General features: G+C 41.3%; 1 protein-coding gene across 4 annotated transcripts in view; it reads right to left on the bottom strand.

Moving 5' to 3' along the window:
* The window catches only part of DAB1 (DAB adaptor protein 1), a 911155-nt gene that overhangs the window by 307688 nt on the left and 586554 nt on the right, over positions 1-16913 (bottom strand). For all 4 annotated transcript variants that reach the window (XM_084852384.1, XM_084852385.1, XM_084852387.1 and 1 more), the window contains one exon: positions 6547-6681. The gene's annotated coding sequence lies outside the window, so the exon portion shown is untranslated. The remainder of the gene's footprint in view (positions 1-6546; positions 6682-16913) is intronic.

Raw genomic sequence — 16913 nt, 5'->3', positions numbered from 1 at the left:
GTCCCTTGGGGTCAAAAAGATTGTGCACTCCTGTATTAGATGAAGCCTAGCAGGGATAACGTACCATCTACTGAGAACTTCGTACTGTGTTTCCTTTATATTAGTGTTGATTGATAAGATTACAAATGAGGTCCAGATATATTCCCACTCATCTTCTTAAAAAAAACTCAACTAAGTCACTTTCCTATGCCGCTAGGGTGGGTTGTCTTCCAATAATGGCTTGGACAATATTATAAATAGATATCAGACCTTCAGTTGAATGAGTAGCAATTTCTATGAAGGATTCAAGAGTAGTGAGTGGGTGCTTGGCTGCCTGCTATATGATTCTAGCTAAGAAACTAACATAGTTGCTGGTACAGACACAAAGGAAGTGAGTTTAATTCAGGTGTTTTTTCCCCCAAGACATATGGATAGGAGAGTGGTTCACCTTTATCTGATAAATCAAATAATCTATAAACTCTCTCTGTTATTCAAGCATGAGAGCCCTGGGAATTGTTTTCTGCTGCAAATACTGGACGATGAAGCACTGACATTACTGGAGACAGACCACAAGCCAGGTTTTTTTTCCGCCCACCAGCATTCTCAAGTACAGTGTCTCTACTCACTTTCACAAATTAATTATTCTTTGGTTATTCGGGAAGCATTCAGAAATGCTATTCGGGAAGAGTTGTCTTGGAACTGCAGAGCTGAATGGCAAACATGCTCTGGACTCTGCCATATACCAGAGGACCAAAGGCCACTGGTAGGGTGCTCCCCTCAATGCCCAGGAATATCATCATTTTGGCAAGTTGAATACCAGCCTGGCCTCATCCATCAGCCAGAGAAGGAGCGACTGCAGGCAGCTTTCTTTCTCCCAGACAGAAAGAGAAGATGTAAAAACTTTGTAACTAAGAACTAGCGTCTAAGTTTCCTTTTTTCCTCCTCCTGCCTCCTAATTCCTTTTTCTTTTGTGTCATGTCTATTAGGTTACACACCTGAGGACAAGGCCTGTCTTATTATTGATATTTGGGGGGGCTGAAGAGTGGGATAAAAATACTTTAAAAATTTACAAAATGTTACCCTTAAAAAAAGTGACATCCTTGGAGCAGTGGAAAGTCTATCCTTCTCATCATTTATATAAGAACAAACTGTGCGGGAAGTCATGCATGAATCTCTGAAAAGCAGAATATGAAAGGTAGGAATGCTTTCAGATAACAACAGTCATTACACTTTTGAATTTCCTTGACCAAGAAATGCCACAAGGTAACTCGTTGAGTAAGTAGGAGGAAAGGTGCACCAAGCAGCCATCCAAAAAGGATTATTTTTTATTATTAGCAAAACACTGAAAAGGGTTCTAAGTCTAACTGACATGATCATGGCATTCAGTGCAAAAGGTTTTATGAATTACATGTAGTTTAGTTAAATTTAGTATGTAAGTCATATATATTATGGATGAATAGTCTAGAACTTGTTGGTTTATATATTTAGTATTTTTTATTGATTTCATTATAAAGTATTTATTTCTAGGCAGATTACAAAGTCAATAATTTAACAACCGAAATCATCATTCCAATTTGCAACATAACATAAAACAAAAACAGCAACAGGAAACAATGCAACAGCAATCAAAATATTCAAAACATAGAGACCAATTAAAACAGCAAATTAAAATGACATGCCTTCATAAAAAAAAAGGAAGGTTTTTACCAAGCTTCTCAAAGATCATTAACGACGAGGTGAGATGAGCCTTCCTTGGAAGGAAGTTCTAGAGCCTAGGTGCAGCCACCAAAAAGACCCTCTCCCTAGTCCCAATGAGACATATCTCAGGGGTTGTTGGGAAATACAAGAAAGCATCTTCACAGCCAACTGTACATAGAGTGTATTGCAATAATTCACACATGATGTGATGAAGGCAAATGTCACCCATGCCAGATCTTCATTCTCCAGGAATAGGCATACCAGGCTCAGCTGGGCAAAGGCACTCCTTGCCACCACTGTGACCTGAGCATTCAAGATCAAGGCTGGGTCCATCGTGTTGGTGTTGTCTTTTACAGTATGTAATTTTTTAATCATGTAAGAGAGTAATCCTATGGCCCCTACACAGAGTTTGGGAGGCCATGGCAGACAGCACTCCAACCTCAGACACAGAAGTCTGAGCTCCCTGCCCCCTCACAGCTGATGCGGACAGAACCACGCCGGCTGCCTCTCCAAGCTCACAAAGCAAGCTCAGAGAAGAGGGAAAGGGGGAGGTTCTGTGAGGAGGAAGGGGAGGAGACCAGGGCAGCCAGCTTACACTGAATCCCCAGCCTCCTTTCCTCCCACTCTGCAGAGCCGCAGCTAGACAATGCGAAAATGCAGAGCAAGAGGAGTGCAGAGCCGACAGTTGCCTCTGGGCTCCTCCCGCCCTGCATAGGATGCCTGTCAGCCTCTGAGTTCTGAGGCTGATGGGCATCTGGACAAGATTGCACCCTAAGAGATCGGTTTTCTTGAAAAGCATTGGAACATAACCACAAGTCCAGATGGCATCCCAGTTGGTCAGTTCATGGCTGCTATTTACTACTCCTAGCAACATATACTAAACAACATATGGAATCCAGCAATCTAATGCTACTAATTTAGTTCTTGTACAGAAGTTAACATTCATATCAGCATTGCCATTCAAGCTCAACTTTCTCATGATCTATCTTTATCACTTGGATATGGAAAAAACATCCTAGCAATAATCTAGTAGAAACCATTGTATCTGCAAAGTATCAGAACTGACAAGTTAACAAACAAACAAACAAAAATCTCATACCTTTTAAGTATTTCTGCTGTTACCAGTCAAACTAAAGTTTTGAGAAAACTGGCTGTATAAGTAGGCAGTTTATGGTTCAGTGGCATCGATATTGTGCCACATATTTGATAGAATTGTAGTTTAAAAATGGTCAGGAGACTAAGTAAAAAGATGAACAAAAATCTTAAAAAGATATCACTTGGCCCAGATGAAAACAGTAGAGCATCTAATAAAGACGCAAGGGCTGTGGGTAAAAGGGAAAACTCTGGACTCTTACTCAAGAGCATTTAATGCGTATTAGTTACCCTTTAACCATCTGTTGTTCATGTAATCAGGATGCCTAGACTGGATGTTCATCTGCTCTTTCAAAGCATGCTTATGGATGAAGTAGGTAATCTGCTATACAGCTGATTCACATATTATAAGGTTCCAACATGGAAGACATTTCCTTCAAAGAAATGATGTGGAATTTCTTTATTTTTATTTACTTAAAATATTTCTAGGCTGCCTTTAATTGCAAAAGCCCTCCCTAAAAGCCTTACCTAATAAAACAGCAAAATGTAATAAAATCAATAGACACCAGCAATAATAAGAAACATCCAGCCCAGACAGTACTAAAATCTAACATACACCTGCAGCTAAAGGCAAAGAACAGCCTAATGAAACACAATCAAGAAAAGGTGAAAGAAAACAGATAGGTCTTCAGAAGTTTCCTAACAGCCTGTAACGATGAACCATTCCAGAAGCATGGGGATTCTGCGGAAATAGCCTTCTCTCTTGTATTTGCCAACCTACCAGCCCTCAAAGATGGGCAAGGGGGAAATCCCTCTATTGCTGACCTTAAAGTATGGGCAGTCTAATACAGGTAAAAAGGGAGACCTTGGCAACATGTGTGTGGAGGAACATGTGATAAATGTTATTTTCTGTTTATGTTATTTCCTATATAGGTGTGCCTTGCAGGTAAGAATTTGTTACATATAAAGTAAGCATTGACTATTGTGACTATGAAACCAATAGAAGGCAATGATTTCAAATTAAATAATGGAAAGGACAAGGGTGTGATCTTGACCATGTTGCAACCAAAGGAAGGGAGTTCTTTCAGATTTATAAACAGCTTCCCACCCTAGTGTCCCAAGGTATTTTTAAGACTAAGCTCACAAACGCACTTTAAATGATAACCAGCCCATTATAGTTTAGCTTTAATGGGCGGGTTATAATAATGACAGAACATTATTATAGCAGTTTTGCATCTACAGGAGCAAACAAGAGAGGAGATCAAAGGGATGGGGCTCAATTTGCTACTTCCCCAAATTTTCTGCCTGAAGCAAAATGCTTTGCTCCACATCATGGTCTGACTGGCTCTAATCTCACTTCACACTGGGTTTTTGCAGAAGGTAGAAACAGCAGGAGACACACACTCTTCCTTCCTTCTGCAAAAGCTTCTGCTTCAAGTTCTTTTCAAGTTCTTTGCAATTTCCAAAAAAACCACACCGCTCAGGGTAGAGGATCTTTGTGCTTGGCATTTGGGACAGGATTAGTCACCAGAGTGGGAGCATGGGTCACTACTGACAGCCTAAGAACTGAATTTGTTGACCCGCCTGAAAGACACAGGATTTATGTTGTCTGCAGAGAAACACAGGTACATGTTTATGTCAGTGCCTGTAGGTATGATCATTCTGGTCAAACAACCTAAATTTCTACTTTGGGTTGTTTATTCCTCTGTTCCAGAACAGCATCAGTGTTTTCTAGATGACCAGTTATAACAATCCCACAGTAACAGAAATCATAGAATCATAGAATTCTAGAATAAATAGAATAAATCAAAGAATAAATCATAGAATAAATCAAAGAGGTGGAACTCTTCCTTTCTGTCACACTTGCATATTATTATTATTATTACGACTACTACAAGTTATAACAAAGTCCCAACAAAGATACCCATTTCTAGGATTTCACTACACTTTTGAAAAGTACTATGTAAGAAGAAAAGACAGTTTCAACATTATCTGTTGCATACAGCAGCATGTGGCCCCATCTCTCTTTCTTTAAAGTGTCTTTCAATACTTATTTTCCTATTGCATTTTAAGATTGTCTTCAAAAAATGAATCATGCTAACTTTAAAAGATGTTACTTCAAGCCTTTGTCAACTCAGTGGTGCAAATTCATTTGTTACAAGACACTGTGGTGCAGCAGAATTTTGTGATGTCTTTGAACATGAGATTTTTTTCTTTGTTTTGATTTAACATTCGAAAATTGTTCCTATTGATCTTCCATCTCTACCAAAATGCATCTGCTTTTGACACCAAGACATGACATGCCAGCTAGAAACCATACCATCCCCCACAAAAATACACACCTGTGAATGTAGGAAGGTGGTTGTCATCTCCCAAAGGCAAAGAACAATCATAAGGTGCAAAGAAAATTTCCACTAAGATCAGAAACAATTAACCCTAGTGCTTTTGGTCCTGAAGACAGTTCTGAAAGTCTAAGGCTTGATTATATTTCAAATAGTTTGGGGAAATTGTTTACTGTTTGGATTGTAAAAGGGCTTTACCTTTTTAATACATTTGCCAGGAGTAGTTTGCAATGTAGTGGAAATGTGGAAGACCATTGTAGGGATGGGCAAAGTCCACCGTGCCCACCCTGCATGTCACTTGTTGGATTCCCGCCACATGCCCAACCCTGGTGGATGCACAGAGCAAACTGCTGGATGGTCTGCGGGCAGCCGTCAAGAGCTTGCGGCTTCCCACTTGTCCTCAAGCTGCCATTTTGTATAAAATTGTGGGTAAGCCTTTCATGTAAACCACCATTTTGTGCAAAATGGCTGCCATAAATAGTGCAATTTAAGCAAAATTGCAGGCGTAAATGGTCAGACCATTTAAGCCTGCAATTTTGTGTAAATTGCACTATTTATGTTGGCCATTTTGTGCAAAATGGCAATTTACGTAAAAGGCTTACCTGTGATTTTATGCAAGATGACAGCTCACAGACAAGCAGGATGCCAAGAGCTTGTCCAAGGTGGGTAAGCTCGGGGGTCCACAAGCTGGAGAAAACCTGCCAGGCTCGAGCCCCAAACCAGATTCTTCAGACATCCCTAGACCACTGTATATTGAGGAGTCAGTGGTGCATCAGTTCTCTTGCCCATGTCTAGAGTGCCATTGTGCCTGTTTGTTGAGTTGATGGAGGTGGGGGGAGGAGGTAGCTATGCTAGTTCCCAGAGAATCATTTGTTGATGCCGTATTCAGGGCATGTAAATAAAGACTTTGGCAGAATGTCAAGGCCAACTGAAAGTGGAGATGGCGGCTGTATGTGTTAGGCTGCCTGCCTGGTAATTGTTGAGGGTGGTTGTTTCCCAGTCAACAAGAATGTAGAATATATGAAGTCAGGGGACCATGTGCAGAATGGGAAGAATCAAAGGGATAGTATATGATTCCCTGGGACCCTCCCAATTCAGAAACTCTCTGGAGGTTGATCCTGAACCAGTGCTGCAGGCCAGGCTGTTATGGGGTTATGTTTGCTGCTTAACTTATCTTGATAAGATGTCGGGGTTCACACTAGCTGAAGGAACATATGCTTTATGCTTTTAATGTAATGTCTTACTTTTTCTTGCTTTGTTAGCTTATTTTAGCTACATAAACTTCTTTCCTTCACCCATTGGTGTGTTTCTTGCCTCTGAATATCCAAAAAGGACCATTGCCTATTGAGAAAACAATTGGCAAAATATGCACTGATTGTGATCAATGATATTCTGCACTGGTTGCTAGTGAGGGAAGAACAGGCTATATACTTACATTCCCCACAATGTATCATTTTCTTCCCCCTCTCTTTTTGCTGTGTCTCAAAACAGTGGCAGCAAGCGGGCACATCCAGCAGTGTATTACTTTCTTCTCTCATTCATGACGATGTCACACACAGGCTCTGCGATTCTGAAAAAAAGAAGCATTTCCCAGATTCTGAGGACAGAGGTACCCCAACCAATCCATCATGCTTTGTCTGCTAATGATAGATTCATGCATAAAAGACACCATAAGCAGTGTGAGGCAGCAGGCATGAAAAGGAGTGAATCAACTGTCAGTGGCTGTGATCTGAAGGACTGCAAGGCTGTGATTAGAATTTTCAATCAGAGTTTCCACAATTCATCATGTTACTCAGGAAGGAATGAAGGGCTCCCCTCCCCCTGCATACACTCACACACACAAACACACACACACACTTTATTTTTTAACAGACATCACATATTCCTTCATAATTTCTCCCCTGGTATTAGCATAGTAAGTTTCTAGGACAGGAAAAATAGAGCTTGCTAGTTTACATTTACAGTATGAATCTGCAGTGAGGGAGCAAAAGACATTACAGGAAAGTGTAACGGTTGTTTTTTGTTTGCAGGCACACACAAAAACTGTAACAAGCTCTTTAAACACAGTGATGCATTCAGTGGGAATCAAGAAGCATGAGTATTCCTCTCCTCTTCCTTGGGCTTGCAGTCATTGTCTAGATCAGGAATGGGCAACTTGTGGCTCTCCAGATGTTTTGGCCTAAAATTCACATCACCCCTACCCAGGATAGCCAATGGTGAGGGATGATGGGAGTCGTAGGCCAAAGCATCTGGAGGGCCACAAGTTGCTCACCCCTATCTTAGACAGTCACTTGCCATATATATATGCAAACCTCTAACCACCGTGCATTAAAAACGTGGTTGTTCAGGCAGGCATTTGGGGTGGGTTAGGGTATTTTAGAAAATGTTTTTTATTGTAGAATTTTATTGTTTTAAACTGTTTTATTATATGCTGTACATCGCCCAGAGTGGCTGGGTGACCAACCAGATGGGCGATTAATAAATTTAATAATAATAATAATAACCCTGAGAAGGCAACATGCAATATAATGAACCTTATACTCATCGTTTGTTTACATTCCTCTCAAGGATTATTTTGTTTCATTGCAAAGGCAGAACACCATGCCACTTATTTTTCAGCCTATAAATTAGGGATGGGGAACCATTTTCAGTCTGAGAGCCAAATATGCCTTAGGCTGGGCTTCAGGCACCACAGGCCAGCAGTGGGGGCACTGCCAAAAGTGGGAGAAGCTACTGTGAAATGTAGGTGGAGCTTCTGCCCTCATATTTTCACACACATATACAGTCACATTTACACAGACACACCCCATCCAATGCCCATTTACACACACCACAAAATTCACATAAATATACACCCTATTCACACACACACACACACACACTTCCCAGACCCATCTACTCAGCTGCTCCAGGGAGATCAGTTGGGGGTGGGGGGCATTTTCCTTGCCCAGCTCTGAGACAAGCTCCTTTGCCAATCTGCAGTAAATCGGAGATAAGCCCTTTCCTCTCATAGCTCTGAGGCAGGGGACAGAGTTGGGCCTGGGAGAAGTGGTGGGGCCTGGAGAAGAAGCATTGCCATCCAGATGGAGAACCCCCCTAGGCCATATTCACCCCATGGACCATGCCTATTCTAAATAAAACAACACAGTCTGGGGCAGCCTTCCCTAACCTGGTACCAGCCTGGTGTGTTGGACTATAATCCTCATCATCCAAAACCAACATCACCATTGGTTATTCTCACCGAGGAGGTTGGGACCTGTGGTCCAACACATCTGGAGGGCACCTGCTTGGGGAAAGTGATTTTTAGGCATCGTATCACAAGAGGTATAAAAATGTTGTGGCTTCCAGGGTCTGTATACTGTAAATGCAAAGAATGAATGTGAATGTATCAAAGCCCAATGACATGCTGGTCTTAGGCACCAATTGTGAAGTAGCATCAGGGTTACCCAGGCACAAAGTCACACCTCATCACCAATATCATTATGCCAGCAAACAAGGCCACATAAGTTAAAACACTCCTACTGAAATCAATGGAGACCCAAAATGTGTGCCCCTTCCCCTCCTTCCCCTCCATCTCCACAGCCACAATGGACTATAGGAATTCAACTGATTCGGTAGCTAATCACAGCATACCACCAGTGGTATATAAACGCCAGCCAAACAACAGTGCATGTGGCATGGGGGTATATAATTGGATCCTCATGTCTAGAGCAAGAGGGAACTCTAGTACTGGCATACTCTACACAAACAACTAAATGCCTGGGGTAACAATAAATAACTTGTCTTCTCAGAATTATTATACGTTCTTTAGGACTACAGATATAAACAACCAACAGAAACCTCATTCCACTGCTATTAAGGATGCAAACACAAGACACCTCACTCAGGTAAGCCAGGGAGTAATAATGTCCCTTAAAACTGTATGGAATCATGATATTTGGTACTGAACAGATTAGTATGCATGAGTAAATTTCTCTCCCTCTTTTCAGAATTCTAGGCCAAAGTGCACAGGAAGAACCTGTATATCTCTTGGGCAATAAAATATGGGACCGTCAGATGTGAGAACAGCAAATGCATCCCACTGTGGAAGAGATTCATAAATCCCCTTTCCACTCCTATAACATACAAAGAACTTCAAGTTGCAAGAGTAAAATGCAGGTCTGGCAAGCAATTAAAGCTTTTCTATTTAATTAACTGCATCTTATTAATGGTTAAGCAGTTAATAAACCAATTAAAAGTAACTATTTTAGTAACTTAATATGGGTGGCAGTTTGAAGTTACTAATTCTTTATTTTGATTAAAATGCACAAACAATTTATTCTTTAGAATATTGCATGGAAAGATCACACTGGAAAGAAGTGCCAATGGCATGGAACCCTTTTCATAGAGAATAGATCTGATTAAAATCCATACCGTACCAATGAACTAATAATACTGATTAAATCATATAATATTTTAAGCTCTAAAAAGGCATTATGGACTATACAAAATTGAATGTGGGGATAGTCTGTCATAATTAAAATTGTCGCTAACCAGTATAATATATTGACAATAGTATAAGAAAGTACCATCATTAGAGATAGTTGACTATACAGTGCTGCTATTCTCTCAGGTGCCTGCCTGTGGACCTGCCAGCATTCACATACTAATAGATATTACAGGAAACAAGATGTGCAGTGAAATTTTATAGGATTTCCATTCTAAAAAAAATTCAAGTGTCTCAGAAATATTGCCTGAAAACACAAGACTCACTCACCCTATCTCATTTTTTATGAATACCTAGTAAAGGGTATCTCGGAAGCAAAAAGAAGGCAGTGTTCTATTGTAATAAACACCAGCCTTCTGATACAGCAAGGAAGATCCAGCAGGCTTCTATGTGAGCAACTGGTATAGATGCTGTTGCCATTTTATGTGCTCCCCAACACCTTGATTCCCAAAAGGTTCCATTTTGCCTGAGAATGGTAAATTAAGCTGGGGCTTGGGTGCACAGGGTAAACCAGGGTGAATTTGAAGTTTCCCACCAACTTTTCCTATTCATCTAGACAAGAGAATGACTCCACCTACTATTCACCTATCTGCTGAGATCATAAATACACAACCTCCTTCCTATCCTAATTTAATCAAGACTCATTGTACTACTTAGTGAATTTATTTATGTTTACTTATTCACAGTTCTTATACCCCACCCTTCCTCTAAAGCAAGAGCACAGTGGGACTTACAAATATTAATAATACAAAAAATACAAATAAAACAACAATATAATCTGTTTACAATAAAACAGTTAAAACATGACAATAATAATCAAAGCACAGAAACAAATAAGTCAGGATCCAAACGCTTGTGTAAATAAAAAAAGTCTTTAACTTAATGTTTAAAAATATTCACAGTGGGGGCTAATTGTACCTTCCTGTACTTTTCTTGAGTTCCACAAATGGGGGGGGCACCACTGAGAATGGCCTGACTCACATGCCCACCCTCTTCACTTCATTTATCCAGGGGTAGGGGGAGGATAACCAGGCATCTCCTGCAGACTGAAGGGCCTTAATTGGCTACTAAGAGCCCTAAGTAGTAAATGTACTTTACAATAAATAATTTGAATCCTCTTATCAATGCACATGCCATTCTTTTGTTAAACAAACCAAAGACAGTTCTTCTTTTTTGGAGAAATAGCATCTTTCGAAACCAAGGAATCTAAATTATTCTTTTAGAAAATAGGGCTGTGCATGGACCTCCCAATTCACTTCAGATGCCGATTCAGACCTTCTGAATTGTCCCTGCTTCACTTCAGACTGATTCGGACCAAATCTGATTCGCTTCGGATCCGAAGAGAGAATTGTATATCCAAATTATTCAGATGTTATGTTTTCCATTGACTTGCATAAGAAAACCGAAATGGCCATAACGTTTTCAGTTGTTATGGTAAATTCATGAAATTTGGGGATCTGTCAACCCCCATGGAGGGAATTCCACCTGCCAAATTTCAGACAGTTTGTCCCAGTTGTTTCTGTGCTAGGCACAGATAAAATGTGCTGTTCTCAGAAACTCAAACCAAAGGTAATAAACTAAAGGGATAATCAGAGAAGGTAGGTGTTTAAGAGGTGATTAGGAGGAGGTCACTATCCCTAATCTCTCATGCAGGTTTTTCTGAAGTGCAAAATAACCCCTCTCCCCCAGTACTTTCCTGTTCAGCTTCATACTGGATAGCCTCAGGCTCTCTTTTGCTGAATGGAATACACATTACCTGGGAAAACAGGTCTGCCCTAGACCAGGATGCACTATCCAGACTGGGGGCAAGCCAGCCAGCTACTGGTGTTGCTGGTCCCACCAGCATCTCCCCCACCTCTGCCCCTGCCAAGACACCTGAGTTGCCACATATTGGGGTTGCTTTGCACCACAGTAAACAAGCAAATTGTGTGTGTGGTGCTTTGCACACTATATATTATATATTGTATAATGTATATGTTGTGTGGATCACAACAAACTGTGGCAAATTCTTAAAGCGATGGGAGTACCAGACCACCTCACCTATCTCCCGAGAAACCTGTACAAGGGTCAAGAAGCAACAGTAAGAACCAGACATGGAACAACCGATTGGTTCAAAATTGGGAAAGGAGTACGACAAGGCTGCATATTGTTGCCCTGCTTATTTAACTTATATGCAGAGTACATCATGAGAAACGCCGGGTTGGATGAATCACAGGTCGGAATTAAGATTGCTGGGAGAATTATCAACAACCTCCAATATGCAGATGATACCACCCTAATGGCAGAAAGCGAAGAGGATCTAAAGAGCCTCTTGCTGAGGGTGAAAGAGGAGAGTGCTAAAGCTAGGGATGGCAGAGAATTCCGCCTCGGATCTCGGTGAGGCCGAATGCCAGTGCATTCAGCCCCCTGAAACCTGTGGCGGAACGACCTGCCCCCCCCGCCCCCCCACGGATCTCCCCCAGGACGAGACTTACCTGGGGCGGATCTTCTAGGTGGCAGCAGCTCTGGCGGCGGCGGCTCTGGCAGCAGCTCTGGCGGCGGTGGCAGCTGGTCTTCCGACCAGCTGCCGCCGCTGCCATTTGCAGACTTGTGTTTGTTTTTTGTTTTCAAGACGTGATAGGCTATGTAAAGATTTACGTAGCCTATCATGGCTGGGTAAAAAAACAACAACGCATACGCACACGCAAATGGCAGCGGCTATGGCCGCCGCCATTTGTGTTCCTTATTTTTGGTGTCTTAGTCTACATAAATATTTACGTAGACTAAGAAGGCCAAAAATAAGAAACGCAAATGGCGGCGGCCATAGCCGCCACCATTTGCGTACTCATTTTTTTGTGTTTTTTACCCAGAGCCCTCCGCGGCTGGAAATCCGGCTGCAGATGGCTCTGGCCTGGGCCCGGCCGGCTGCTCCGCAGAGCCACCGCGGAGCACAGCCGGCCATCGAGGATTCCGGGGGAGAGGAACAGAGCGCCTCCCCCCTGTTGAGGATTCCAGTAGGAGAGATGGAACGCCTCCCCCCCACACTATAAACATAATCTGCGGAAAGGTAAGTACATTTCGTACATCCCTAGCAAAAGCTGGTTTGAAACTCAACATTAAAAAAAACGAAGATCATGGCATCTGGCCCCATCACTTCCTGGCATATAGAAGGGGAAGAAATGGAAGCAGTGACAGATTTTATTTTTTTTGTCTCCAAGATCACTGCAGACTGTGACTGTAGCCATGAAATTAAAAGATGCTTGCTCCTTGGGAGGAAAGCTATGGCAAACCTAGACAGCATAGTAAGAAGCAGAGACATCACCTTGCCGACAAAGGTCCATCTAATCTAAGCGATGGTTTTCCCAGTAGTAATGTATGGCTGTGAGAGCTGGACTATAAGGAAGACTGAGCGCCGAAGCATTGATGCTTTCCAACTGTGGTGCTGGAGAAGACTCTTACGAGTCCCCTGGACTGCAAGGAGGTCAAATCAGTCAATCCTAAAGGAAATCAACCCTGAGTGCTCATTGGAAGGGCAGATACTGAAGCTGAAGCTCAAATATTTTGGCCACCTAATGCGAAGAGAAAACTCTCTGGAAAAGACCCTGATGCTGGGAAAGACTGAAGGCAAAAGGAGAAGGGGACAGCAGAGGATGAGATGGCTAGATAGCATCACCGATACAATGAATATGGACTTGAGCACGCTCTGGGAGAAAGCGTAGGACAGGAAGGCCTGGCGTGCTATGGTCCATGGGGTCACGAAGAGTCGGACACGACTGAACAACAATAACAAATAATGTATATGTGTAATGCTTTGCTCACTATATTGTATGGATTCATGTGTAGTGCTTTGCACGCGTGCACAAACACACACACACACAAAATAAAAGAAAAGGAAATACTGAAAGAAAAACTACTTACAAGCTGGGGCAGGAGTACAATATAAAGCCTAACAGAAGAAAAAAAGGGTTTGTGTGTGTGTGTGTGTGTGTGTGTGTATGTGTGTATATATATATGTGTGTGTATATATATATATATATATATATATATTAATGAGAAAGATGAGAGTTGAAATGTGGGGGTGGGGGAAATACAGGAATTGAGAAGGGCAAGGCAGTGGAGGGGGAGAACAAGGCAAGGAAACTAAAGTACTCTTAAAATGTTTGGGGGGGGTTTAAAGAATCTAGTAGCAAATAAATAAAGGGAAGACTACTAGGAATAGTTGAATTGAGAAGGGCTGGGTGGGAAGGAAGAAGAATGACAAGTGAAGCTGCAGTAGAACACACACACCACACAGATCTCTCAGCAACCAACTCTCTCTCACAGTGAAACAAAAGCAGACAGATCTCCTGTTATATACAGCATTCCCCCCTCCTCCACCACTGTTACTGATTGGAGACAGTGGGTAAAGTTCAGCCCTAATCTGGCAACTAGAGTTGATCATCATTTCCCCCCTCCCTCCTCCTCCTCGCCCCATCCCTGATCTTTTGTAAGTTGATAATTTTTGAGACAAGCTGTCTGGGCTTCAGAATAGCTCTGACTCTCCAAGGTGCACTGCAGCGCTTTAAGGGCAACCCACTTCACTTCAGACCCCTTCAGTGCTATTCTCACCCGCTTCGGAGCTCAATGAAGCCTCCATGAAGCGCCTCAATTCACGTTGGGATTCGGGCCAAAGCAGCACACAGCCCTAGTAGAAAATACACTATTATTTGTATGTGAATGTATGCAAACAATCAATGAAAGGGGGGGGGGAGGGATACTAGCCGTACTTTTCCACAGATCATAGTAAAGACAGGTTTCCAAACAGACAGGGTTTCATGTAAAGCAAAAATTATTTGGCAAAGTCCCAACTCTGCTTTTATGACATTCCTATGGGGTACAACATATGGTCCATGTTAAGATTCTTAAAACAACAATTCTTGAGGTCAGCTGACATAAGTTTGGTTGTCTACAGCTAAAACTTTGTAGACATATTGCAGAATATTGCTAAGAATAATTTCAACCTGCTTTCCTCTAGCAAATCTCATGTCTAATCTCCATGTTAGTGTCCAAACAAATGTAAAGATAGCCTAAAAAAATTGAATATCTATTTCTGTCCCCTAGGAAATATCAGTTGCAGGAAAAATATACTATGATATGGAAATCCTCTCCTTTCAAACAATCCTTCCATTTAATCTTCCAGGGACCTCTTTTGGCAAGCAAAATAGAAACCTTTCCCTTGGCAGGCAACATCCGTCAGCATTTGCTAACTGTTCCAGATCTCTTGAGCAAGAGGTCAGCTGTAATTCTGACAGCTAGCAAGCAAAACATGTGTGGATAACTACAATGGGGTTTGCTTATTAACATATTTTAACCCCGATTGACAGTTGAATTGGAGAGGTTGTCATTTGACTGCTCTACCATGGGCACAGATATTAACTCAGTGAACCATCTCAACACTCTGACAGGGGTGAAGAAAATCACAGTTGTTGGCAACAAGCCCTTATTGTTACAGGTAGGATGTTCTTGGGTTAGGTCTTAGATGCCAAAAAGAAATAGAAAACCAATATATAATATGATATATAGATATAGATATATAGATGTAGTTATTGCATATTATACATTAGAGATAACCAGTATAAATAATTACTAATAAAAAGAAAGAAAATTACCTAGGGAGGTGGTGGGCTCTCTTATGCTGGAGGCATTCAAGATGAGGCTGGACAGCATCTGTCAGGGATGCTTTGACTTGGATTCCTGCACTGAGCAGGGGGTTGGACGTGATGGTCTTATAGGCCCCTTCCAACTCTACTATTCTATGATTCTATGTACAATTCTTGTCCTTTGGACTTTTTTTTTTTTTTTTTGAAGGTTCTCAGGCTTTTCCTCTCAGGCAAGCCAAGATATACAGAGGTAGGGCCAGTGTCAGATTTTGGTATTAGTGGGGGTAGGCAAAAAGATAAATACCCCCCCCCCCGAATTATTTCCTATCTGGCAACCAATATGCTCTTATATTTTCAGATACTATAATAGTCATAAACAATAGAGTCTTGTGGACCTTAAAGACTAACAAAGTTATTCTGGCATAAGTTTCCCTTTTCTGAAGTATTTGCTTTATGAGGAAATACCACCAGTTGAGGCTATTGGCATTTTTAAAATCCTGGATGTTAAATGCATATATAAATTTATTTATGTCATGTCTATTTTGGCCCACAGTTTCATTAACTGATGCCAGATCTCTTTGCTGTTTCATTGGGGGAGAGGTGCTCAATCTAGCTAGAAGCTGCATCCAGGAAACTGTAGGTTGGATCACATAGATCAGGAATTGATTTATTTTAAGATTTCTGCATGTCAGAGATATAACTAAAGATAGATAAGCCCTTCTACCAGTCCAGTTTGATCAGAAAACCAGATATTATCCACACAGCCCCCACCCTGCCAAAAAGTGGATGGGAAATAGTTCGGCTTATTCCAAGACTAAAAACACATAAAAGAAACCAACCCCTGAGGAGCACAATAGGGCCTGATCTCTTAACCCCATCTGTAGCCTTCCGATCCTTTCTGCCCTATTAAAGCTTTCAAATTCTTTTCTCCTACAATTTTCAAGCCTCTACTGGAAATTGGTAATAGAGGAAAAGACTGCCATCATTATTTTGGAAAAAAATTATGTCCAAGTATACCTTTTTAAATGATCATATGATATCAGTGATATGGCTGAATTACAAAAGAAGTATTCAAACTTTTCTGATCCTGCATCTGATGGGGAAGATACATTGGCATATAAGAAGATGGTGCTTGGCCATTTGCCCCAACAGGAAACTTACTCTACACAGTAATGTGCTCATTTGAATACAGCATTCCCAAATCCTGTTGTGGCTTTTCAGTTGAAGCTGATTAAAAGCTATTGCAAGACACACATGTTCCAAGAAAGACCAATTGCCTCAGTTGTCCTGCCAAATGAGTCACAGGAAGCAGAATGCTTGGATTCAAATTTGCCATTTTGCTACTGAAAATACTAAATGCTGTTCACAAGGCAGGAAGTCTTTGAAATGGATGCACCTTTGCCTAGTTTAACATGTTGTCTGGCTTTTTAATTGACTGTAGCTAATTGACTTTGGTTGGTTTGGGAATTAAGTATTTTTAAAAATAGGAGTAAATAAATACATACTGTATTACACAATATGTACCCAAACAATTTCAAACTGTATTCTAATATATACATAAAAATAGGACTAATATGAATGCTTGAAGCTGTATTATTTATACTGACCCGGTTTCCACAACATGCTGGGCTCACTGTGGGTTATTTAACCTATGGTGAGCAGCGGCATGTGCTGGCACCATTTTGATTATGCAACCCC

Source organism: Heloderma suspectum, chromosome 4, assembly GCF_057233095.1.
Source record: "Heloderma suspectum isolate Gila_16-S chromosome 4, 16-S_ref, whole genome shotgun sequence".
Lineage (NCBI taxonomy): Eukaryota > Metazoa > Chordata > Lepidosauria > Squamata > Helodermatidae > Heloderma > Heloderma suspectum.
The sequence above is the reverse complement of the archived record's forward strand: the minus strand, read 5'-3'. Positions and strand labels throughout refer to the sequence as shown.